General features: G+C 36.2%; 1 pseudogene; it reads left to right on the top strand.

Moving 5' to 3' along the window:
* The first annotated feature begins 1,773 nt into the window (after positions 1-1,773).
* Positions 1,774-24,071, top strand: part of LOC116894237 — a 47,099-nt pseudogene continuing 24,801 nt past the window's right edge.

Here is a 24,071-nt window from a genome sequence, read left to right as displayed (position 1 = left end):
ACTCAGAGTCACACCTTAACCAGATGTCCTTCAAACCCTAATACGCCCCTAGCTCCTAAAATCCTGTACGCTCCAGTCAATACGTACTCTCCTGCTGTGCTGTAATCTCACTGCCATGTTTAAATGAGCTAATCACTTATAGCCGCACCAGAAATTAGCCAATTGTGTGTAATCGTGCCAAACCCCCTAGCCTTCCCTATATAAACCCCTAACTTTTGAGCTTTGGGGTCGACACCTCTGTCTCCTGCGCAGGATACGTGTCGACCCGGAGATCCCCATAATAGATTTCCGTAATAAACCTCGCCTTTGCTTATTACATCCAAAAAAAAAATGAGGAATAGTGTGAGCAAGGAAGAAAGAGACTTCGTGAAAGAATCTTGTTGAAGAATTCATCAGTGTACTTCCTTTTCTTCAGATTTAGTTCTCTGTTATAAAAGAAGTAGCATATTTGAATTGAGTGGCACATAGGCTTGCTCTATTACACATGATTGCACTAAACAATGATGTACTAAGCAGAAGGTTTCCCTGTGCCTATTCATTGCCTTCAGTCTTATAATAGACAAGTTCTCATTCCAATATTGTTAAGCAATAAGACAATGTGCTCATTCCATATTGTTAATCTAAAGCAAAACCACAGTCCAAACAAGCTACAGTGTGACTGGTTAACATTTCTTATGGTAATGTTTTTTTATTTTTGTTTCATTTAGGATTTTGTTCACTCTATTTTCACATTCTTCTCAGGTGAGTCAACTTATTTGGGGGTGGTGCACACTTTCATTAACAATATCATAGTAGATAGTACATTTACTGTCCTAAACTGCTGGGGGGTAGAAAGAGAACCCTTCTGAAGATCGCTTCCTTCAGTATCTTCGGTGAAAGGACAGAGTGTAAGGCCTTTAATTGCCATACACTTTGCATAAATAAGAAACACCCAATATTTTCAGAGCATGATAAGCAACAGGTAATCATACTGCTCTAGATGCAGAAATGGATCACAATGACACCTTTACTCATCAAATGTGAACCTTGGATTAAAGAAAAGAGTATGAGTAGAGAAGTTCAAATCTCAGAACATAAACAGGACACGATTTTTTTTCATTGAAATTAAGTAGATAATTTGGAAGTGAGAAATCCAGCAGGACTACTAGCTTTTCCAAAGTGAGAAATAAACTGGCTGTGTTGGGTGCAGACAACATATTTTCTTCAGATAAAAATATATCATAGAAGAAAATTCTGAGACAGGAGTCAATAAGTAAGAAGAGTAAAAAACAAATATTGACTTTGTGATTGCATGGCCCACTGACATGTTTTGTGCATGACTAGCATGGACATCTTCAAGAATTCTTCCAGTTCATCTACCACTGCAACCTCTGATGAAGCATGGTGTCATCAGCCACAACTGTGTTAAATGTTTCAAACTTGACCAAAACAGCCCAGTCAGGAAGTTCATCTTTAAGCTCCTTCTGTCTTCCTTTCTGAAACCATGGTGCCTCTGGCTAGATTAGAAGATCCAAAACATAAATTTCGACTTGTTTTTAATCATGACACTGGGCCTCAGATGCAAAGCCTAGGGGAGAAAAGATTTAGATAACTCTCATTGGCAATGAAGTAAGTGTCTTTGAGAACTTGTGGGTGACTAATGCCACAGCTGTACTCATTAACAGTCAGAATCACAAAATGTTCACAAACATGTGAACTAAATATATTCCTTCTGGGCAGCATTGGATATGTATCCATCAGTCTTATAGCTGTGAAGATATATATGTTATTAGAATGCTATGGATTTTTACCTTTGGGTTCCTATATATTCCCAATTTTTTGTGTGCCCTTACTGACAATGAATGCTATGTAACAAGCAAGGATTATTTTTACCATGAAGGAGATGTGACAATTGGTGCATTTTTCCCTCTTCATATTTTGTACACAGGCAACAAAGTTTCTCATAAATATGAACCATACAATTTACAAGATCTTCATATACAGTAAGTACAATTATTCATTTTAAGAGTTCAGAATTTTTATGATTTAGTGGATATATAGATTAAAACTTCATGTAGTTTTGTACAATCCTTCTTTTCCATTGTCAAATCTTCAAGTATACTTCCTTGTGTATATTTTCCTCTTTCAAAGGGAAAAGTGACAATTTTGATGTTATTCATTTTGTCTTCCCTGTGGTCTTCAATATCCATGATCTTTTCTTTGTCATGCTTGTAACACCACATAATTTGAATATTTTCAGGATTATGATTTTAGAGTATGACTTATGATTTAATCTAAGTATGACCTTGAACTTCTGGGTTTTCTATAAGTCCTGATGTGCAATTGAGGGAAGAGAGGATGTAACTGAGTGAAGAGATTCCTGAGTGCTTAGAATATTACTAGAGTGACAAGTACTATGTTACATCCAGCTGATTTCAGAAGAGGACTGTCATCATTAAAATTTGAGAGTACTTTCTACTCTACACATGTCATTGTCTATAATTTTTTTCATTTAATTGGGATGGGTTTTTTTTGGTTTTTGGTTTGTTTTTGTTTTGTTTTGATTATTTTTTTGGCCTTAAACTTTTTTCTCAGACAGATTTTAAATGTTTATCTTGTTGCCTTATATGTTTCTAGTGTTTTTCCTTCTTTATGTGTGTGTGCTCCCAAAATACTATACCTGAAAGTATGGCCACTTTAAGGTGTTTTTAGGCTTTTCTGAAATTTGCAATATTAAGAAATAGTGTCAGAAAAGTCTGATTTCTTAGGAAAGTAATTTAAAAATTAAGTTTTTCTCTTTATAGAGGAGATAAAGTGTGTTTATCCAATGGAGTTATCCAAAATGTTAATGGATCTATTTAAAAAGACAATGAAGTAGTGCAATAGAGCTTTTAAATGTCTTTAAACATATGAGAAAATCAATAGGAAGAAATTATATAAGAAGAAAGAAAGAAAGAAAGAAAGAGAGAAAGAAAGAAAGAAGAAAGTAAGGAAGAAAGAAAGAAAAGGATTGTGTTCAGTGGACATTACCATGCAACTGTTAAATCGTTGGTGGGGTGTAAAGCTAAAAATCAAAGAAAGTAGAAGAAGAAATATGTTTGGAAGTAAAAAATCATGAGATATTTGGGGTTTTGATACATTTAGTATGAAACTAACATAGCAAAGATGGTCATAGAGGAAAAATTGTGTATCTACATGCCGTAATTCCTATCTCAATGAGGAAATTCATGGTTAACACAATTGCTTAAGGATCACATCTTAAATAACTTCACAAATATGTGTTATGTGCCTAGCAGCCAGAGGACACTGGATTCTGGGAGGATCACCTTCTATTTCATCATAATTAAAGTCTTTTCTTACTCTCCTTTCCCTCTCTTCTCTACTTTCAGCAGTCCAGGTACCATTGTACATGTGTATGTAGTATTTTGTATATAATGTAACAACAGGCCCATATGTGGAAAGATTATACTTTCAGGTACATGAGCCATAAGTAGCTGGCTATTCCATGATGAATAAAAGCATTGTATTCTATAAAAATATTCATTTTATAATCAAATATTTTATATTCAAAAATAAAATAAAAGTAGTTCATTACTTGGGAAGAATATTTTCACTACAAAATATTAACAATCTTGCCTTATACAATTCCCAGACATATTTTTCTGCATATGCTTATATTTGTATTATAATTTCTCTAGTAAAAGAATAGAAAAATTGAGCTCCTACAAGTTTTCTAGGACATTGCTCTGGTGCCTAAAAGTGATCTGAGATTGTTTTGTCCATTTTATCTTTCGGTGTATTAGCAGTGAAAATAGTTCTACCACTAAATATATCTTTATCTTGTGTATATTTCTCCACTCTTGCCTGTGGCCTTATAATTGAGGCCTCTATGTCCAAGAATTGCAGCCTGTGGTCTTTTCTCCATACACAGTCAGAATGGCCATTGAGCATCCTTTAAATCCATTCATGGAGGTCTCTCATGTATTGGAGATATATTCAATTATTTGAGAAGCACAACTGTTGTGTGTGCTTTATTGTATTCAATGATATTTTTCAATCTATAGTTTATTCTTTAACTGGCATTTGGGTTGTGTTTGCTAGCTCCCCTTTTCTCTGGACAATTAGTAAAGTAGCTATGATAAATAAAGGAAATTTCCAGCACAGCTGGAACCACAAACACAGGCAGCCCTTCAAACCCATCACCCTCTCTGATGTAAGAGATGTTGTCATGGTTTGCTTAGGTGAGTGCTTATAGCAGTCATTGTCAGCACTGTGGATGTTTTTCTACCATTTATCTCAAACTATCACTTGCACAAATAGATATAGATAACAGAAATAGATAAAGAAAATATCTAGACCTTTGTGGTTAATTTTCTTTTAAATTAACAGATTAGAAATTATTTAATTGTACGATGTTTCAACTTTATCTCCTCTAATTGAATAAGTAGATAATTCATGGAGTAGTATCTAATTTTCAGTGTAAGTTGTATTATGTAGTAAACATTTAGAGATAATACAAGAAATTTCTCAGAATTCTGACATTTTCTGCAGATTTGTCTATACGTTCTGTTATGATCACTATTCTAATAAGAATCTTGTAAGTAACCACTTATTAAGATTATTTTTAGTAGTCATTACCTTATACTTTTGTTAAACTATTATTACCAAGTTCTTAACATTTGAAGATTTTTAAAATCTTATTCCTGATTAGTTTTATGTCAACTAGACACAAACTAGGGTCACTGGAGAGGAGGAAGTCTCAATTGAGTAATTTTTTCAATAAGATTGGTTATTGGCAGATCTGTAGGGTATTTTCTTAATCCTTCCTTGGTGTGGGAAGACCCAATCCATTATGAGTGGGGTGCCACCTCTGCAAATGTGGCCCTGGGTTCCAAAAGAAAGGAGACTGAGCCAACCTCTGTGCACAAAACAATAAACAGCATTGCTCCATGGCTGGTGGATCAGCTCCTGTGTACAGGGTTCTGCCTTACTTGAGTGCCTGTCCTGACTTCTTCTAATAATGAACAGCAATGAAGAAGTAAAAGCTAAATATGTTGCAAAGTTTTGTATCAACTTGAAACATTCTAAAGTCATCTGAAAGGAGGGGGGAAGATAAATTAAGAAAAATGTCTCTATTAGATTGGCTTGTAGGAAAACTTGTAATAGTATTACTCAGCCCATTGTAGGTGAAGCCATTTTGAGGCTGGTAATCATGAATTCTATAAGGAAGCAGGCTGCAAACCACATAATGAGCAAGCTAGTTAGTAGAACCACACTGTGGCCTCTGTATCATCTCCTGCCTCCACTTTTTGACCCTGTTTGATATTCTGTCCTAATGTCTTTCAGTGATGGATTATGGTGTGCAGGTAATCAACTAATAAAGCTTTCCTCCTCACTTTGCTTTTGGTCATGGTATTTCACCACAGCAATAGTAATCATAATAAAGATACCAAAATAATCCTTTACCCCTTAGTTTGCTTTTGGTCATGGTGTTTCATTCAATAAAAAATAACTAGCTAAAATACTTTGTTTCACTTTAAAAAACTTAGTGTGGGGTGGTTGGGTGGGGTGGGAGGAAGTTTCATATGATATTACACTGGTTTTCTTGGTTTTTTTTATTTTTTTTTATTTTGAAACAGTTTCTCTAACTCATATAGCCCTAGTAGTCCTAAAACTTACTATGTAGACCAGTTGGCCAAAGTTCTGTTTTCTTCTGTTTCTTGCATCCTGTGACTGAAGGAATGACTCCCATTCCCAGGAAAACATTTTTGTTTCTCTCTCTGTCTCTCTCTGTTTCTCTCTCTCTCTCTCTCTCTTTCTGTCTCTCTCTCTCTTTCTTTGTTTGCTTCTTTCTTCATTCTTTCCTACCTTGAAACATAGTTTTTTTCATGTAGCCCTGGCTGTCTTAAAACTATGTACACCAGGCTGAACTTAAAATCAGAGATCTATCTGCTTTTGCCTCTTGGGTGATGGTATTAATAGTGTGTACCATCAAACACAGGTTCCATGTTTTTTTTAAATATCTGTGTTCTTGCTTTTTTAATTTTCCTGTTTGTTTTTTAAATACACACACACACACACACACACACACATGCACAAGAAAGAGAGAGACAAAGACAGATAGACAGAGAGCATGGATCTGCATGGGTAGTAATATGGGTAGGGAAATGAAAAAATGAGAGAAAAGAAAAATAAATCTGGTCATTTTAGGAAAATAAAGATATTACACATGTGTGTGAATATACAGATACTTTAAATATATTAAAATAAATGTTTAAGCAATCTATAGAATGCATATTTTGAATATCATTGCATGAAAAATAATAACAAGCATAATTTTGTTAAATTTTGACAAATTATACTTGTTTATGACATACCATGCTTTCTCAAAAATTGAATCTAAAATAAAGTGATAAAATCTTGGAAATAATTCCCCATCTCCTTATCATTGCTTTATGTTGGGAAGCTAGGATCACCTGTACTATTTGATCATGAAGTATATAGTGAAATATTGGTGATTGCACTCAATATTGTGTTTGTAAGCTTTACTTACATGTATGAAATTATCAAGATGATACATATCATATTTATATATGTATACTTTAAATCTATTTTGTCTATTGACAAAACCTATATTTACTTTTTCTCACAATTCTGACCAAATGCCCTCCATTAGACATACATTTCAAATTTTATTTTTGCCTTGAAAGGCATTTATTAATTTTTTACTAATTTCATACAAAACATTTTGAGCATATTCACCCATACCAACCCATCTTCTCATATCCCTCTTTTGACCCTTATCCTCTTACCAAACTAACTTTTTTTTCCAATCAAGTACAGTTTGTATTCTATAAGTACTATTGTCACTGGAACCTTCCTTTGAGTATGGTTCACCTCTCAAGGATCACAATAGTGAAGAAATAGACTATCTCTCATCTAGTTACTATCGAATCTCAATAGCATTTTGGCTCAGGGTGAAATTTCATGCCTATATTCTCCATGTTGGTATTATGCCTTGTTTGAACACATATAGTCTTGTAAATGCTTTCACAATCATGCTGGGTTCGAATGTGAACCTAATTCCTTATTCACGGGGTTTTTTAAATATTATCTACACATGAAAGACAAAGCAATATAATGATAAACTAGAGTCCCAGAGACCATAACTCTTGAGTGTAGGATATTATTAATCTCATCTGCTGCTTAAAATGCCAATTCTCATTTCAGTTATCCATGAGAAGACATTAAAATAATGATTTCATAGATATATTGGCATTTACATTATAAAACACCTCACCAAATAGAAAGGTTGTATGGTCTATGGCTTCTTCCTGTGTAATTTTGTGAAATCTATACAGGTATAAGTTTAAGAACTACCAGTTTGTTCTGGCCCTGATGTTTGCCATTGAGGAGATCAACAGAAACACTCATCTTCTACCCAATACAACTCTTGGATATGATATCTATAATATTCCATACACTGAAAAGAATATTCTTTATAGTGCCTTTCTTTGGCATACAGGGATAATCAATCCCCTTCCTAACTGTGACTGTGGACACAAGAGAAAGTCACCTGCTGTACTCACAGGACCATCATGGTCAGCATCTGCCCATATTGGAACACTGCTACAACTCTACAAAATACCTCAGGTGAGGAATAGAATGTGGGAACTAGGAGACAAATACCCTTTGTTGATATTACAGGAATCTGAAAATGTAAAATAGGGGGGACTAGAGTTAATCACCTATCATAGAAAAATACGGAGATACTTAATAGAACCTTATTTCCATTACTTAAAATAGAATGAAAGGAAAAGTGGGTAAGAGCAGCTAGGTTATTGGAACTAGAGGCCTGTCAGCAATTTTTGTAGAAAAAAATGTAGTGAGATTACAAGACAAGTCAATCTTCAACTTGACTGTTTCCATCTGTTGATTTTGATCTGAGATTGTGTTTCATGGCCTTATATTTTATGATCTCTTCAGCTCACTTTTGGGCCTTTTGATTCTATCTTGAATGACCAAGGTCAATTTAATTCACTCTATCAGATGGCTCCCAAGGACACATCTCTGTCACTTGCCATAGTACTTTTGATGCTTCATTTCAGCTGGTCCTGGGTTGGTCTGATGCTCCCAGATGACCACAGAGGTACTCAGTTTCTATCAGACTTGAGAGAAAATATGGAGAGCAATGGCATCTGCATAGCCTTTTTGAAAATGATCCCTGGCACATGGAATGCATTTTCCAATGCATTATGGAAAAATATGGAGAAGATTGAGGAATCATCAGCAAATGTAATAGTTATTTATGGGGATATTATTTCTATACAAGGGTTAATGCGGCATATTGCACAACTGTTAGTTACATGGAAAGTCTGGGTCTTGAACTCTTCGTGGGATATTGATAGCCATTCTGATTATTTTATGTTAGAGTCATTTCATGGAAGTCTCATTTTTTCACACCACCATGAAGAGATGATTGAGTTTATGAATTTTATTCAAACAGTTAATCCCTACAAATACCCAGAGGACAATTATCTTCCTAAGTTTTGGTTTTTGTTTTTCAAGTGTCCATTTTCTAAGTTTGACTGTCATCTTTTGGAGAACTGCCAACCCAATGCTTCTTTGGAATTACTTCCCAGACACATTTTTGACCCAACTATGAGTGAAGAGGGCTACAATATATACAATGCTGTGTATGCTGTGGCCTATAGTCTCCATGAGATAAATCTTCAACAAACACAGACACAACCATATACCAATGAAAAAGGAATGGTATTCTCCCCCTGGCAGGTAATATTTCTTCCTGTGATTTATAGTGTCAGCAATGTGTCATTTTTAATATTTCATAAGGCATTTGAATTTGGCATCCTAAGTGCTAGACTATGTTGTCAATGACAAGGGAGAGAATATTGTTTCTACATCTGGAGTTAAATGCTAAATTCTAAGTAAATGTTCTCTTTTGAAATGGCAGTAACAAGAAAAATCTTAAGCTAATATTAAATTTATATAACATGCTGCCTCACAGTTTTCTTCAAAATATCATCAGTATGAAAAGTTGAGTTTTCTCCTATATATTTCTCAGGGAAGAGGTCAGAGTAGATCTTTAAGCGTTAAAATGCTCCTCAGCACTTCCACGGGTTATAAAGTTAAGGACCATTTTGAAGTGTACTTCAGACTTTCAGGCCCTTCTTTTAAGACAGAAGCTCTAAATATATCCCAAAAGTGAATAGGTGAGGTTAGCTTATCAAAGAGATATGAATTAGCTCAATCCATATACGTTGGTGCCTTTGTATCTTGGCTCTGTTTAGTTCAATGATTTATATTGTACATACTGAGACTTTTGAAATTTAATTCAAATTGAAATTCAATTCAAGCATCTTTCATTTATTGAGGATCTTTGATGGCTCCTTCAAAGGTGCTTCTTATCATGTAGGCTTAAATGAACTGAGGGTCAAGGGGCAACCATGAGGGTTCTTTGAGCTTTTCAAGAGGAGATAATGTGTCAGTGAGAAAGGAATGACTAAGGCATAGTTGTCAGGAAAATCACAAAACTTCGTCTAACTAGAAGTCCAGGTGGATCTTCATTTCTACAGGTTCCACAGAAGGAAGACAGCCAAATGATGTAGAGTCAGTCACCAGTTCTCCTGGCCAGTTGGAGTTTGTCAAATATTTTTAAGTTTAACCAGTTCCAACTATAATGTTTGGGTTTGTTTTGGGGTAGATATGCAAGAAAATCCCTGGAGTCATGGTTTCATTTAGAAATGTCTAGATTTGTGCTTATCTATGCCTATCATGATCTCCATGACACAAGGGAAATTTCAAAATAGGGTCAAATAAGAGAATTTCCTTAAAGAGCAGAAGGACTAGTAAGTTTATGACTTTCCTAAAGACTTAGACATAATTTTCTCTGAAAAAGACATAAAGAATCATAATGCAGAAAGTCTCCAAGAATGCTAGAGGCAGAGACCAAAACCTAAAAAGAAACAGAGAGAAAATGATCCAAGCATTTGGATTACCTTTGCTGGAATTGGGACATACAACTGTCCTAGCTTCATGACTTTCACCATTTCCATTGGACATGGCTGTGTCAACTGAGATTTCTTGTAGTACTTTAAAAATGTTTTAGTATCTCATATAATTTTTAACCTATGTTTTTGCATTTCTTTTAGCTTCTCCCTTTCTTAAAGACCATGATAAAAAAAAGTCATGTGAGAGGACACACAGTAATGGATGGGGGAATAAACTTAAATACAAAGTATGACATTCTTAATTTTTGGAATTTTCCAAGTGGTCTTGGACTAAAGGTGAAAGTAGGAACCTATTCTCTAAGTGCTCACCAGGGTGTACATTTCTCTTTATGTGAAGAGATGATACAATGGCCTACAAAGTTTACAAAGGTGAGTTGTGACTTTTCTCACTTCTCTGACCTTTCATAAAACTAAGGTAATTCTCAAGATATGCTGATCATTAGACTCTCTCTCAATACTAATAAATATTTAACTACCATTAAGAATCTTCACATAAGAATGCTTCACTCCTTCTTTAAAAGGGGAACAAGAATACCTTTGGCAGGGAAGAGAGAGGCAAAGATTAAAACAGAGACTGAAGGAACACCCATTCAGAGCCTGCCCCACATGTGGCCCATATATATACAGCCATCCAATTAGACAAGATGGATGAAGCAAAGAAATGCAGACCGACAGGAGCCGGATGTAGATCGCTCCTGAGAGACACAGCCAGAATACAGCAAACACAGAGGCGAAATGCCAGCAGCAAACCACTGAACTGAGAATAGGACCCCCGTTGAAGGAATCAGAGAAAGAACTGGAAGAGCTTGAAGGGGCTTGAGACCCCCATATGTACAACAATGCCAAGCAACCAGAGCTTCCAAGGGACCTAAAGCCACTACCTAAAGACAATATAGCCTAGTGGACTGGACCCTGGGTCCTGCTGACCTCATGAACCAGACTGTTGGAGGGGGGGCAATGAATATCCTAAACCGGGAAAGGGAATAACATCAAAATGTATATAGAAATATTCAAGAATGCACCAAAAGGGGAAAAGAATACCCTTGGGAAATAGAGAGGGCAAAGCCCTTCAGGGTCCTGCTAATCCACCAGACAAGATGGACTGAACCCCCTGAACTACAGCAAAACACAGATTGAACTGAGAATAGGGGGGAATCAGAGAAAGAACTGAAGAGCTTGAAGGGGCTGGGGGCCAAGCAGGATGGGGACTAAGGACTATACATGGACTGACCCTGGACTCTGACCCATAAGCAATGAATAGCCTAGTAAGGGGGAAAGGGATGTTCCTGCTAAGACTGAACCCCCAGGAACTGGATTGTTGGGGGAGGGCGGCAATGGGGGAATAAACACCCATAAAGAAGGGAAGGGGGAGGGGGATGTTTGCCCGGAAACCGGGAAAGGGAATAACACTCGAAATGTATATAAGAAATACTCAAGATAATAATAATAATAATAATAATAATAATAATAATAATAAAGGCTCCCCCTTTAAAGATCCTAAAAAAAACCAGTAATTTTAATTTCTTAAAATGTGTGCAAATTCCCTCAGTAGTTTTGGAATATCTGTCACCAAACTGACATTGGTTCACCTAAAACATATTTGTATTCGAAGCAGAACAAAAATTACAGTGTAACTGAATCACACCATTAAAGATGGGGACAATAAAAAAAAAATCTTCACATACAGACTATTTTCTCTTTTCCTTGCTAATGATTAATGGATATGTTTGTTTTCAAGTTTGTTAATGCCCACACATGTCTTAAAAAAGAATGTCTACTAGTTACTGCCTCAGAACACTGAAAAATTCGTTTTGTCACCTAGATGAAGAAATTACAGTTATAAAGGTTGCATTTTATTTTCACAGCCTCTGAAACACAGCCACAGTGTGTGTGTGTGTGTGTGTGTGTGTGTGTGTGTGTGTGTGTGTGTGTCTGCAATGCTTGACTTTATTGCTACTTCATATAAATAGTCAATAAAAGCAACTAAGGAGAGGATGGGGTTTTTTTTCCTGACTCTTTGAGCACACATTACATTGTGGGAAAAAATGTTTTAAAAGCCAAAGAAGGTGATAACTTGTTCATAGGTCAGAATCAGAGCAAAGATAGACAAGTGGTTGTTCACTCCTATCACATTTTCATTCTGTGTGTGACAGTATCCAGTGAAATACTGACCACCATTTTGACGTGGTTCTTATCTCAGGTAAGTTCCCATATAAAACTATGCATGGAGATGCATAAGATTTTCTTCCACAATGAATCCAAGACCTGTAAATTTGTCAGTCAATATTAAAAACCACTTTCAATATAAAAGATCCCCTAGTAGCAAGTAAGCATAGATACAAGTTAAATATGAATGCATATCATAACTTTCTTGAGCACTACTTTAATGACTTATTCTTATAAATATCTTCAGGAATTGGACCAAGGCTTAAACATATAGGCTATGTAGCCGCAAAGCAGATAAAATTAGCAATATCAAATCCATTAGCTTCAATTGTAAGAAAAAGCATTTGAAAATTAACTGCTCAATTACACTCAGAAATTCTCTATTTACTCAAAATTCTCTATTTACCCAGTCATTTGCTAATAGATTTTATTTCCATCAGATTCCTCACTCTGTGTGCAGTGAGAGCTGTAGGCCTGGATTCAGGAAAGCTGCCCAGGAAGGCAAGACTGTCTGCTGCTTTGATTGTACTCCTTGTGCAGAAAATGAGATTTCCAATGAGACAGGTAAATACTGGCTTACAGAGACGTTTCCAGCTTGTCCACAGTAATCTGCTATACCTAAGCAAATGGGAAAAGACTGGAGATAAGAAGAGAATATCCCATATTCCTTTGCTAGAAATTTAAGCACTGCTACTAGTTTTATTTCCTTTTGAAATCAAACTCTCTAGATATTGAAATCATCCTTGACTTACATTGCTGATCCATTGCACATATTTATCCCTGAATACTCACCTTTCACACACATTAATGGCATTTTTTCATTTCACCATGGACACAGTGTTTTTAGAAAAATTTCTTTATATTTTCAAACAATACACAGTCACATGTAGGATTCACTTAAAACTTGGATTCCCCATACCTTCTTTATCATTATTTCCTGTACGGGGATTTGTTGTTGTTGTTGTTGTTGTTGTTGTTGTTGTTGTTGTTGTTGTTGATTTACACAGTAGGGAACTGAGCAGTTGGTTTTCATTTCTCCAGTAGATATATTTATTCTCCATCATTGCTAAGTTTCTTTTGTTTTACATATTTTATGTAAAACCTTTGACTCTATGTTATTGAACGTAGATTCTTCTCTCACACAATATTATCTGGATATATATCCCCTCCCTCCATTTCTTCCAGATACCTTTCCACCTTCTCTCTCATCCTGATTGATGCCTTATCTGTCTCTCATCATAATTGAACATGTTTCTATGAGATAACAATAAAATATAATAAAATAAAATATAATAGTATTTTAAAAAACATCATATCAAAGCTGTAGAAGAAAAGACAGTAGAAAAATAAAATCCAAGAGAGCACTCAAGAATTAGAAACTTTTTTAGGAGTCCCATAAAAGCACTAAACTGAAAGTTTTAGTATATATAAGAAGACCTAGTGCAGACCTGTTTTGGCCTTGTGATGCCTGCTGCAGCCTCTTTGTGTTCATATAAGCATTGCATATTTTTTATAGAAAGCATTGTTTTTCTGGTGTCCTCCTTCTCATCTGTATCCCCTACTCCTGATTCATCTTCTGTGGAGTTTTCTAAACTTTGAGAGGAAAGAATAGACTGAGAAGCACCTCACCTAGAGCTGCCTGTTGTATTCTCTCCCTAACACGTCTCATCACAATGGATGCACGTCTGTATTCAAGCCATTCTGCTGCAATAATAGAGAATGAAGCCTAGCTGAATGACTGAATTATGCATTGATCTATGAGTATGGCAGAATACACTAGGAGCCATAGCTTGACATGGGTAGTATTGGTTTTACCCAAGGATTTTGATCTATCTAGTTTCTGGTTCCTGGTTTGCTCAAATAGTGTCAGGAATGGTTTCCATGTCATGGAGTCAAATCAGACATTGGTGGGTTACTTCCTCAAGGTTTGTACTGCTGATATCCTAGCATAGTTTGTGGTCAGGACTAAACTTAGGTTAAAATTTTTGTAATTGAAAGACTAATCACAGGATAAACCAGGACCCCCTGCATATATGTAGCTGAAGTGCAGCTTGGTCTTCATGTGGGTCCTTCAACAACTGATGCAGGGGCTCTCCCACCACTCCATATTTGATGAGTTGTGCTTTGTTATTTTTAGCAATGAGACTTTGCTGTTAGTTTTTGCAGAACAACCTTGTCTGGCAACATCCTGGGGTTTTGTTTGTTTGTTTGTTTGTTTTGTTTTTTTGCTTGTTTTGAGTTTTTTGTTTTGTTTTTTTTTTTTTTTTTTTTGTTGGTTTTTTTGGTTTTTTTTTTTTTTTTTTTTTTTTTTTTTGAGGGGGAGGAGGGGGTGTGTGTGGAATCCAGTGCACCTTTTAAACCAAGAACTCATATTCATGAAACCTAATCCCAGTATTCATAGCTTCAGTTCTTGACCAGAGATGGCCAGTGGGATTCTGTTTCCATCACTATATGGAAAATTCATTAGGATCACCTTCATACATTATAGGGTGTTTCCCTTGCGTTAGGTTTCCATGTTGCTCCCTCAATGCCCTTTGTTTCTAGCTGTCCTTGTTTTCATTCCCTCCCTCAATTCCATCTCACCTCCCACCTACTACATGCTCATCCTATTTTCATCCTCTTTTGCTCAGTCCTCCCATAATTCTATTATTCAATGGAGATTTATGGGACCACCTAGTCCTTTCCTCTTTTCATAACCACTATAATATGTGTCTTTATTATAATCTATTTAACAACTAATATAAAGATATAAGCAAATACATATAATATTTATCTTTCTAGGATTGCCTTACTCAGTTTCATATTTGCTATTTCCTTATGTTTGTCTGGAAATTTCATGATATCATTTTTAACATCTAAGCATTAATACTCTGTTATGTAAATGTATCATATGTTCTGTATTCATTCTTCTATTGGAGAACATCTAGTTTGTTTCCAGTTTCTGGTTTTTGTAAGAAGAGCAAAAACAAACATGGTTATTCCAATGTCCTGGTGGTAGGATGAAGCATACTTTGGGTATATTCCCAAGAGCAGTAAGTTTGGATTTTGAGGTAAACTGACTCCCATTCTTCTACAGAAATGGCATACTGGTTTCCATATTTGCTGTACAAGTTTGCTCTTCCACCAACAATGGAAAAATGTTCTCTTTACTCCACATCCTTGCCAGCATGAGCTACCACTTGTATGGTTGTTCTTAGGCATTCTGACAGGCATAAGATAGAATGTCAATGTAGTTTTCATTTACAGAATATACTTCTGATTTTTCATCCCTAAATTCCTTTCAATTCTTCCCCTTTCAAACCTATACAAATTCATACCCTTTCTTTTTCTCTCCCATTAGAATACAAAAGACATCTAATTCATAATGATAAAATAAAATATAAGAATAAATAAACCAGAGTATTGTGAAACAAGCTGACTAAATAAATAAAGACCCAAAGAATAATTGCAAGAATCATATGCAGACATTGACATACATACACAGGCGCACACACATACACACACACACACACACACACACACACATGCATATACCCACATACACACTCACATGCAAAGGCAAATGCAAACATACATCTTTCATAATTGGACATCCCATGAAAACAAAATCAGAAACTGTAACATATACATGAAGACCTGTAAGGTTAAAAAATTGTCAAGACAAACAATTGTGAGATAGTAAAATATTTCATTTTCCCATTGAATTAATTTTGTATTCGTCATCAGGGACCATGTAACTGCATTATTGAATGTTAGTCAAATGATAAACTAGGGATATCTGTATGTGCTTGAGCTAGTGAAACTAAACACACTGAAGTGAAAACACTGCTAGCTGTTGGCCAGGATATTCACAATATAATTCTTGTATCAGAATGAATTCAGGGAAATTAAATCTTGTACAGAGTAAGTGAAGCCTGGGAACTAGATGACAAGAATTAAGGTAGCATATGGGTTGGAAACAAAAAAAGGTAAATCAAGCATATATAACATGTAAGTCATTAATTTGGTTGTATATTTAGACACTGAAAATAATTACAAAAAAGTATTTCTTTAAAAAATTTTTATTTTTTATTCCCATAATTTACTATTTCATTTGAGAATCCTCTATTGAGAATTCTCTGTTTAGCTCTGTATCCCACTTTTTTTCATTAAAATCTTTTTATTATTATTATATTTTTACATCCTAACTGCAGTTTGTATCCCACTTTTTAATGGGTTTATTTCACTTGTTGGTATCTAATTTACTGAGTTCTTTGCAAATTTTGTATATTAGACCTCTGTCAAATGTACAGTTGGTGAAGATCTTTTCCCATTCTCCAGGCTGCTGTTTTATCCTATTGATGGTGTGCTTACTCTAGCAAAAGCTTACATTTCAGGAGGTCAAATTTATTAACAGTTGATCTTAGTGCCTGTGCTATTGGTATTCTGTTTAGGAAGCTTTCTCATGTGCCAATGAGTTCAAGGCAGTTCCCCATTTTATCTTCTATTGTGTTTAGTGTGTCAGATTTTATGATGAGATCTTTGATCCATTTGAACTTGAATTATGTGCAGAAATTTGCATTCTTCTACCTGTAGACATTCAGTTAGACCAGGACCATTTGTTGGATATGCTTCCCTTTTTCCATTGTTTAGTTTTCGCTTCTTTGTCAAATATCAAATGTTCATAAATGTGAAGGTTTCCTTTTGAGTGTTTGTTTCTATTCCATTGATCATGTATTTGTTTTTATGCCAACACCATGCAGTTTTTATTACCATTGCTTTGTAGTATAGCTTGAAATCATGGATGAGATACTTCTAGAAGTTCTTTTCTTCTGCAGTATTGTTTTACATACCCTGAGTTTTTTTTTTTTCACATGAAGTTGAGAGCTGCTCTTTCAAGGAAAGTAAAGAATTGTTATGCAATTTTGGTGGGTATTGCATTGAATCTATAGATTGCTTTTAGCAAAATGTCTGCATTTACTAAGTTAATCCTCCTGATCCATGAGCAGGGGAGATCTTCCCATCTTTTGATATCTTCCTCAGTTTCTCTCTTTATCAGAAGCCTAAATTTCTTGTCATACAGGTGTTTCACTTGCTTGTATATAGTTACAACAAGATATTTTACATTATTTGTGGCTACTGTAAAGGGTGTTGTTTCCCTAATATTTTCTTAGCCTAGGTACTGTTTGTTTAAAGAAGGCCACTGAATTTTTTGAATTAATTTTGTTTAATCACTTTTGTAAAGGTGTTTTTCAGCTGAAGGTTTTCTCTGGCAGAATTTTTGGGATCATGTATGTATTTTATCATACCATCTGTGAAAAGTAATGCGATAACTTCTTCCATTCCCATTTGTATCCCTTTCATCTTCTTTAGTTGTCTTATTGCTCTACCTAGAAATGCAAGTACTATATTGATTAGATAGGGAGAGAGAGTATAGCCCTGTCTTGTATCTGATTTTAGTTGTATATCATTAAGTTTCTCTCCATTAATTTAATCTTGGCTATTGGATTGCTGTATATTGTGTTTATTATCTTCAGGGATGCACCTTGTATCTTGGATTTCTCCAACAGTTGTAATATAAAGGGGTGTCGGATTTGCCAAAGATTTTTTTCAGTATCTAGTGAGACCATGTGACTTTTCTCCTTTCAGTTTGTTTATATGGTAGAATACCTTGACAGATTTTGTATATTGAACTTCCCCTGCATCTTTGTGATGAATCCTACTTGATGATGATGGATGAAGCTTTTGATGTCATTTGGTACTCAGTCTTGTGAACTTTTTAATGAGTGTTTTGGTATCCATGTACATTAGACAAATTGGTCTGAAGTTCACATTCCTAGTTGAGTGTCATTTAGATATTAGGGCTCAGAAAATGAGTGTTCCTTCTGCTCTATTTAATGGACGAGTTTGAGGATTATCAGTATTAGCTCTTCTTTGAAAGTTTGGTAGAATCCTTTGCTAAAACCATCTAGTTGTGGGCTTTTTTGGTTGGTATATTTTAATCAAAGCTCCTATTTTCTTAGAGGTTATAGGATTGTCTAATTGGTTTACCTGATCTTGATTTAGCTTTCGTAAGTGGTATCTATCTAGAAAATGATCCAATTTGTGTAGTGTTTCAGATTTTGTGGAGTGAAGGCTTTTGGAGTAGGACTTAATGATTTTTTGAATTTCTTCAGTGTCTTACAATGACCAGTCTCAGCTTAGAGAAGGGTTCCTGAGAGAAGGGGTATCAGAGAGTAGCAAAAAGTATGACTTGAAGTTAAATCATGAGTTCCAAGCTGATAGCCTATCTTCTGCTGGACATGGTTCCCTAGGAAGCTCTCTGTAGATAGCTCTTGGGTCTGTAGTTTGCTCATGACAGCTCTCTCTCTCTCTGTCTCTGTCTGTCTCTGTCACTGCATCTCTGTCTCTGTCTCTGTCTCTACCTCACTGCATCTCTGTCTCTGTCTGTCTCTCTGTCTCTGTCTCTCTCTCTCTCTCTCTCTCTGTCTCTCTCTCTCTCTCTCTCTCTCTCTCTCTCTCTCTCTCTCTCTCTCTCTCTCCCTCCAACTTTCTGTTTGAGACAGCTCTCTCTTGCTATTAAAAAGTTCTAAATGCTCTCTGGATAGCTCGTGGATTTTCTCACCAAAGTCAGAAAAGCTTCTATAAAAACTGCATTGATTTTTAAATCAAGTTAGAAATCCTGTTAGAAAAATTCTAAAAGTATTTCTTAAGTTTTCTGATTAAAGCCAGAAACCAAGAAAACATTCTAGTATATCCATGCTTAATCTTGAGACAACATCTTAACAGCAGCTAGAAAATATTAAAAAAAGAAAAAAAACTATGTTTTCTCTCTCTGTAATCCTTGGGATTTCCACCCAAGTTCTGAAATCCTGTTAGGAAAACATTTTACGATGACTATGAAAAATTCTAAAAGGCCTGTGTTCATTCTCCATGCTTTTTTTTTTCATCTAAAATTAGAAATCCTGTTTGAAAAATCCTTGAAAAGTTGTGTTCAAAAACCTCCGGACAGTTCAGCTCTCCCTAGAAAAAAAATTCTACAAAAGAATCACATGTAAACAAAAAGGCCAGTTTTTTCATCTTTATTAACTTGAGCATTTCTTATTTACATTTCAATTGTTATTCCCCTTCCCGATTTCTAGGACAACATCCCCCTAAACCTCCCACTCCCTTTCTCTATGGGTGTTCCCCTCCCCATCCTCCCCCCATTACCGCCCCCCCCCCAACAATCACATTCACTGCAGGTTCAGTCTTGGCAGGACCAAGGACTTCCCCTTCCACTGGTGATCTTATTACTCTATTCATTGCTACCTACACGGTTGGAGCCAGAATCAGTCCATGTATAGTCTTTGGGTAGTGGCTTAGTCTCTGGAAGCTCTGGTTGGTCTGGTTGGTTGGCACTGTTGTTCATATGGGGTCTCAAGCCACTTCAAGTTCTTTCAATCCTTTCTAAGATGCCTTCAACGAGGGTCCCGTTCTCAGTTCAATGGTTTAATGATGGTATTTGCCTATGTATTTCCTTTATTCTGGCTGTGTCTCTCAGGAGAGATCTACATCCAGTTCCTGTTGGCCTGCACTTCTTTGCTTCATCCATCTTATCTAGTTTGGTGGCTGTATATGTGTGGGCCACATGTGGGGCAGGCTCTGAATGGGTGTTCCTTCTGCCTCTGTTCTAAACTTTGCCTCCCTATTCCCTCCCAAGGGTATTCTTGTTCCTCTTTTAAAGAAGGAGTGAAGCATTTGCATTTTGGTCATCCTTCTTGAGTTTCATGTGTTCTGTGCATCTAGGGTAATTCAAGCATTTGGGCTAATAGCCACTGATCAATGAGTGTATACCATGTGTGTTTTTCTGTGATTGGGTTACCTCACTCAGGATGATATTTTCCCGTTCCATCCATTTACCTATGAATTTCATAAAGTCATTGTTTTTGATAGCTGAGTGATAGTCCATTGTGTGGATATACCACATTTTCTGTATCCATTCCTCTGTTGAAGGGTATCTGGGTTCTTTCCAGCTTCTGGCTATTATAAATAAGGCTGCTATGAACATAGTGGAGCATGTGTCTTTGTTATACATTGGGGCATCTTTTGGGTATATGCCCAAGAGAGGTATAGCTGGGTCCTCAGGTAGTTCAATGTCTGATTTTCTGAGGAACCTCCAGACTGATTTCCAGAGTGGTTGTACCAGTCTGCAATCCCACCAACAGTGGAGGAGTGTTCCTCTTTCTCTACATCCTTGCCAGAATTTGCTGTCACCTGAGTTTTTGATCTTAGCCATTCTCACTGGTGTGAGGTGAAATCTCAGGCTTGTTTTGATTTGCATTTCCCTTATGACTAAAGATGTTGAACATTTCTTTAGGTGTTTTTCAGCCATTCAGCATTCCTCAGCTGTGAATTCTTTGTTTAGCTCTGAACCCCATTTTTTAATAGGTTATTTGTCTCCCTGCAGTCTAATTTCTTGAATTCTTTGTATATTTTGGATATAAGCCCTCTATCTGTTGTAGGATTGGTAAAGATCTTTTCCCAATCTGTTGGTTTTTGTTTTGTCCTAACAACAGTGTCCTTTGCCTTACAGAAGCTTTGCAGTTTTATGAGATCCCATTTGTTGATTCTTGATCTTAGAGCATAAGCCATTGGTGTTTTGTTCAGGAAGTTTGCTCCAGTGCCCATGTGTTCAAGATGCTTCTCCACTTTTTCTTCTATTAGTTTGAGTGTATCTGGTTTGATGTGGAGGTCCTTGATCCACTTGGACTTAAGCTTTGTACAGGGTGATACGCAGGGATTGATCTGCATTCTTCTAGAGGCTGACCTCCAGTTGAACCAGCACCATTTGTTGAAAATGCTATCTTTTTACCATTGGATGGTTTTGCCTCCTTTGTCAAAAATCAAGTGCCCATAGGTATGTGAGTTCATTTCTGGGTCTTCAATTCTATTCCACTGGTCTATATGTTTGTCCCTGTACCAATACCATGCAGTTTTTATCACTATTGCTCTGTAATACTGCTTGAGTTCAGGGATAGTGATTCCCCCAGAAGTCCTTTTATTGTTGAGAATAGTTCTAGCTATCTTGGGTTTTTTGTTATTCCAGATGAATTTGCAAATTGTTCTGTCTAACTCTCTGAAGACTTGGATTGGTATTTTGATGGGGATTGCACTGAATCTGTAGATCAATTTTGGTAAAATGAAAGGCCAGTTTTTTATTTGCAAATCAATTCAGTCATTTATTCCAGGTTCCCTCTTCAGCATCCCACATATTAGCACTCAGAAGACCTTAGCCCATTGATTCAGGAAAAGGACAAAAGTCCACTTTTTATCATTGTAAAAGAATTGATAGGTCTGCCTGCCCTTGTAAACTAAGCTAGGTGGGATCTTGCCCTAGGATCACCAGTCCCTAAACCGCTTTATCTCCTTTCTTAGTATCTTTTTTACAACCTGGCTCATAGTGCTTTTGCATCTGTTTTTCTAGGTCTGTGAGGCTCTTCGTACAATTCATATTGCATTCTTATATTTTGCGTAGTTGAGAAATCATATATTTTTGAACTAAAATTTTCAGAGTTCTTTTCCACAGCCTGATGGTCACAGCATTCTACATTTTGTTGAGAAATTTTACATGTCCTTGCCTCCTAGCCTTGTACTATTTCTCTTTATTATAGAATCATTAGCCTGGGCAGTGAGGACATTCTTCAAAGGAGGAGCAAGAAAATACGTATATTATTATACAAACAAGTCTTACACCCACATTAAACATTAAAACTTATGTACAGTCTGTGTACATGGTGGGAACCATGTCTTTGAATCCCTTACATGGCCCAGTACGACTCCACAAGTATCTTTTGTTAGGTCTCCCTTCTCATTTTTCATATTGTTAATTTGGACACTTTCCTTTGCCTATTAGTTAGTTTGGATAAGAGTTTGCCTATTATGTTCATTTTCTCAAAGAACCAGTTCTTGGTTCCATTGATTTTTTTGTATCATCCATTTTTATGTTTCTAATTGGTTCATTTCAGCCCTGTGTTTGTTAATTTTAGGACATATATCTTCTCAGGTGTGCTTGCTTATTTTCTAGAACTTTCAGATGTACTTTTAAATTGCTAGTATGAGAACTCCCCAATTTGTTTACAAAGGCACTCAGTGCTATAAACTTTCCTCTCAGCATTTATCATTGAGTAGAGAGTTGTTCACTTTCCATGATTATGTGGCCTTTCTGTTGCTTGTGTTGTCCTTAAAATTCCAGCTTTAATCCATAATGTCTAATAAGATACAAAGACTGATTTTCATTGTCTTGATTCTGTTTTGGCTTGATTTTTCATCACCTACATGGTAAATTTTGAAGAAGGTTCTATGAGATGTTAACAAAACTGTATTTTATTTTGTGTTTGGATGGAGGAGTCCGAAAATACATTTTAGATCCATTGTATTCACAACCTCACATAATTTCATTATTTTTCTGCTTAGTTTCTGTCTTGATGACCTGTTTTCTGGTGAGAGTGGGGTGTTGTTGTTTCCCACTATTAATGTATGAGTTTTGAGGTGTAGGTTAAGCTTTAGTAACATTTCATATATGAATGTGGGTGCCATGGAGTTTGGGGCAGATTTGTTCAGAATTGGGCTGCCATTTTAGTGCATTTTTTCTTTGATGGGTATGAACTGTACATGCTCAATCACTTTTGCTTAATTTTCATTGAAAGGCTGTTTTATTAGATATTATAAACAAGTACTTCAGCTTGTTTCTTTGGTCTATTTCTTGAGAAATATATTTTCAACATTTTACTGTCAATTAATGAATATCTTTGTTGCTAAGGTGTGTTTCTGGTATATAGCAGAGTAAGAGATCCTATGTTCTCATCCATTCTGCTAGCCTGCATTTTTTATTGGGGACTTGAGTCCACTGTTGTTGAGATATATTGATGACCCATGATCATTGATTCCTATTAATTGATGTTCCTGTTATTAATGTGTATGGACCCGTGGGTGCATGTGTGTGTGTATTTGTGTGTGTGTGTGTGTGTCTGTGTGTGCGCGTGCACGCGTGTGCATGTGTGTATTCATGTGTTCTTCACTGTCAATCAGTATGTAGGAATCTATCAACAGAGATCTGTGGGGGCCTAGCACAGATACAGCAATCAAGCAATTGTAATCTTCCAAGACGTGACGGGAGTCAGATTGAGGCAACCTCTACTCTATTCCAGGGCTCTTGATACTCTAGAACAGCAAGACCCTGATATACTCTGGGGCATACTGGCATTAGTAAGGGGGATAGCTGCTACTTGAGCAGGGAGCTTGACAGTTTCTATTTGAGCTTGACTGTTACAGCTGTCCACAAGGCACAAAGCAGTGAGATGCTGTTGCAGGGTGTGTTATTTAGGGGGTCCTGAGTTAGCAACAAGATCAGAGCTAATGGGCAGGAATTGACTCTAGTGGACCTGGGCAGCTTCCAGTGGCAAAAACTTCAGGAGAGAACTCTTTTCCCCCTGAAGTGTTACAATTAGATAGGAGTATTTTTGGTTTTTTGTTTGTTTGTTTGTTTGGTTTGGTTTTGGGGTTTTTTTGTCATTGACAGAGAAAAAGCAGGAAGAAAGCATGGTCTTTTAAACCTGAACGTGGGTTAATGCAGTCTCAAGCTTGGGTTGTTAAGAGGAGACCTGTTTATAATAGGTTGTTGCCTGTATTGTTTGCTTTTAGTGGAAAAGCCCTTTTTTCTCAAAGAGTTTATCAAAACACTATGGGATATCATCTCAGTTGAACTTGTTGAATACATTTATGTTGAAATAGTGTCTTTCATTGTAAATAATCAGACTGGGCAGAGAAAGGTGGCAACTTTTTTTTTCATTTTGAGGCATGTTTAAGTTGGCAATGTAGGAGAGAGATTTTGTCTAAGGAGTATAGATATCATCTTTTTTTACTGTCTGAGTTTTT

Source organism: Rattus rattus, chromosome 2 (genome assembly GCF_011064425.1).
Source record: "Rattus rattus isolate New Zealand chromosome 2, Rrattus_CSIRO_v1, whole genome shotgun sequence".
Lineage (NCBI taxonomy): Eukaryota > Metazoa > Chordata > Mammalia > Rodentia > Muridae > Rattus > Rattus rattus.
Note: the sequence above shows the minus strand (reverse complement) of the source record. Positions and strands in the feature narration are given on the sequence as shown.